The following is a 3,530-nucleotide window of genomic DNA, read 5'->3' as shown; positions in this document are numbered from 1 at the left end:
CGTTGTGTATTTCGCCACATCATTCTTAAGGTGATGTCCTTATGGTGATGTCAGCTCATCTGCGAGCTGAGGTATCGGTGCTGCGAGCTCGCTAGCTCCACAGCAATGCTGCAGCAGTTGGAAAAGAGGCGAAGGCTGGCTTCACATGTCGGAGGAAGCATGTGCTAGTCCTCGCCCTCCTAGTGTTAGGGGCATCACTAGTGATAGGGGGAGTCTTAAAAAGTGGGTGGGGTAATTAGCCTCCTAAATTGGGAAGAAAAGGGGAAAAAAATCAGCTCTACAACACATTTAATGGGAGTCTGTGTGCTGCATCATCTCTTCTGTGTTCAAAGATCTCATTTTAAATAAATTTTCATTGTCTCCAGTGTCTTTAAGTTTTTCTCTCAATATAGTTTTGTGCATGTCCTCAGATGAGAGACAATCCTCTTCTGAATCCTCATTCTGCTCAGAAGATTCAGCTTCATCAGGTTCAACTCTAATTCTGGAATCCACAAAGGCATGACGACGGCAGTTGATGGACCAGTTGATCCCACTACAGTGAGAGATGTGAGTTTGAAGGTCAACATCACATTGTGGTATTCAATAGGGGTGGGTTTTCAGAGGGATTTTTTAGTTATCCTGTATTGATTCATATAAACATAACATTGATCTTATTTTATATTTATATCTGTGGCAAATGTCAGCTTTCTTTTTTAGACCATGTGTCGGTATGCAATAAAAAGTTCTTTTCTGTGACTCTCTTATGGGGATATGTAAACAACATGAATCTCAATTTAAAAGCATATGTAATTGTTGATGTTTCAGATAGTCAAAGTAGCGCTTCACTCAAAGCCAGGTGGTGACCAGATATTTCAGGATTATCACAAAACAAGTGGCCTTTCTGATGGCACTAGAAGAAAGATGGTGAATATACTTGTAGCAGATATGGTGGAAGGCCATTGGTGAGTGAACATCATAGGATCGATTTTTAACTGCATTTTATATTGGTCAGCATATTATTCTGCCCACTTTTATTAATGTTATTTCTCTGTTTTCTAATAAGGGAGGATCCTACCTGTAAATGTCCGCATTTCATATACCCTTGGGATAATAACACTTTTCCCTCACCTGAAGGATTTGGATTCAGTAAATGGCTATGTAAGTATATTAGTGAACAAATATGCACATGTAGTTAGTACATGGCTGAGCTCTGTAGTTAGTACATGGCTGAGCTCTGATCCTTTCAGGCTTTAAAAAAGAACTTTGCTTGACAGGAGCACTACTATGATCCTCAAAGTGGGTCCGGTTACCTGGCCTGGAGACTGAAAACAGTTCAGCACAACTCAGCAAGCCAGGGAAAGAGCGGAAGTACATCCATCATGAGATGCCTGTTTGTGGAGAGCAGTTATCTGGTATGAATGTAAAGAGGCAATGTCCCTGATGAACCACTCAGCTGACAAAACAGTGGTTAAGGACAAAATGAAAGCAACATTTAAGCACAGACATGATCCAGAGAAGACTTCAGTCATCCTAGACCTCTTCCCTTGATTTCTAGATACAACTGGCTTGGTAATAATAATTTGTAAATTCCATCACATAATGTCAAAGTTTAAAAATGGTCTTAAAACCTTGTATTTGATTTTCCTTTTGATTTCAGGTTGCCCAGGATTTCACTCTGCTGTTTGGAGAGGAAGTCTCAGGAAGATTCCTTGTGAAGTGGCCAACAATAGTCAAGCCCAAGATAATTGCAGACTGCAAAACCATACCCTCTAATTCACATGTGGATGATCTTCTTGCATTAGCAAGAATCTGATCATGGTAATGTTATCCTTCATGAGTGTTGAAATTTTGGGTAAATGTTTGCTGAAAACAAAAAAGGTTGAAATTAAAATGGAAAATGTTTGATGAACCCCACCGTGACCTGGCATGTATCCTGTTGCTACTTCATCTCCTACCCTCAACATCAAAGGGCAAAAAAATGGGAAAGATCAATGCATCTGAGGCTGAGGACCGCTTGGTGAAGTTCATGAGAATAAGTGTTTTAGAAGTGTTAAAAATTTTAAAAGTAAATTCTATATACATTTGTGTTCAACAAAAGAAGTAGTGGCTCAGCAAGCTAAGGTGCTGACCATATGATTTGAGGATCAGCAGTTTTGTCATGCTGCTTTGTCTTCTTAGCAGCTGTAGCCTAAGAGAAGCACAATTGTTGTTGCTTTCTTTAGGCGGGTAGTTGTTGCACCCTCCAAGCATCCCAACTATTCTCCTGCTTGTTACCACAGAGATGTATTGGATGATGCATCAGAGCTGAGCAATTGGTGCTTTGTTCAGTGTGTTTAGCTGCTTGGTGGTGATACATAAGCAACAGACTTATCTTGCGTGCTGAAAAAATAAAACATACTGGAGGAAGCCTGTCTTGCTTGTCTTCATTCTTGTTTAGAGAGTGTATGTGATGGAGTCCCTTATGAGTTGATTGGATAATTGGAATGACCAAATCAGATGAAAATTAAAGTCCTGTCTTTGTGTGTATCTCTTCTTTTTTTTTAGATAGGAATGAGCATGGTGACCTTTCTTAAGAGAAGTGGATCAGCACAGCGATATCTTCTGTGTGTTGGGGAAAAGAAGAACAGCATCCACAACTACTACATCATCCTGGACCAGAAAGCTCAAAGCCCCTTGTGAGGCCAAGACCACTGTTGCAGCTTTTGACGAGCTCTTCAAGGCACACTTTGTGTTTGCTGTGTCCTATGATGAAGCCTTGAACAACCTCTTCACATTCATTCAAACCACAGTGTATAGCATTGATGTGGGTAAGGCTAAGAGGAGTCCAAGGGTCAAAGAAATTCAAGTGAGGCTTCTTCGACGTGACCTTTGAAGCCATTTATTTTGCTGAACAATGTGGACCTGTTTTGTCTGCAAAGTACATCAAAAAAACTTCATTGTTATTTCGCCATTTGAAGTTTGAGCATGGTTTATGTCCTGGACGTTCATTACGTTTAAAACGTGGAGAACCTGGGTGCTCATCTGTTTTTTGCACTTAAAAAAAGCACTTGTTACGAGTACATACAGTGCCTGTTTCTGATACAGTTGACCATTTAGAGGTTCATGAGAATGTTGTAGCTTGTGGTTTGCAATCAGTAAATGAGGTGCGTCACAGTACAGCCTGCTATTGAAAAAAAAGGCATTTGTTGGATATGTGTAGCTCTGTTGTTGCTCAGGTGCAAGCATCTGGAATTCCTGAAAGCATGGTACAATGTTTGGTTGGTTCAATGGGGGAGCTTGTAAATGACATCCATGCACAAGCAAGCTGTGATAAAATGCCTTTCTGTTGATTTACCTAAACAAGCACTGGATAAAGTTGAGGATTGTTTTGATCAGCTTGAAAATCCATTCTCATTCATGAACACTGAAACTAAGAGACAGAGGTACTTTGAGCAAAAATGGAATATAGTTGAACCTGTAGAGCATATTCTTGGTGTCCATTTTGATGTACGTAAAAACAAAACTGGTACTTGCAGCCAGGTACCAGTCAATGATACATTCACATATGTACC

At 40.1% G+C, this 3,530-nt stretch overlaps 1 long non-coding RNA gene across 2 annotated transcripts in view; it reads left to right on the top strand.

Moving 5' to 3' along the window:
- The window catches only part of LOC108415480, a 3,370-nt gene extending 128 nt beyond the window's left edge, over positions 1-3,242 (top strand). The window contains exons 2-7 of one of the 2 annotated variants that reach the window (XR_001857019.2): positions 411-546; positions 805-941; positions 1,043-1,137; positions 1,254-1,548; positions 1,637-1,797; positions 2,524-3,242. This is a non-coding gene — a long non-coding RNA (uncharacterized LOC108415480). Of the gene's footprint in view, positions 1-392; positions 547-804; positions 942-1,042; positions 1,138-1,253; positions 1,549-1,636; positions 1,798-2,523 lie in introns of both variants that reach the window. The other variant, XR_005131805.1, reaches the window with a different exon arrangement.
- The last annotated feature ends 288 nt before the right edge of the window (positions 3,243-3,530 follow it).

Source organism: Pygocentrus nattereri, chromosome 18 (assembly GCF_015220715.1).
Source record: "Pygocentrus nattereri isolate fPygNat1 chromosome 18, fPygNat1.pri, whole genome shotgun sequence".
Lineage (NCBI taxonomy): Eukaryota > Metazoa > Chordata > Actinopteri > Characiformes > Serrasalmidae > Pygocentrus > Pygocentrus nattereri.
The sequence above is the reverse complement of the archived record's forward strand: the minus strand, read 5'-3'. Positions and strand labels throughout refer to the sequence as shown.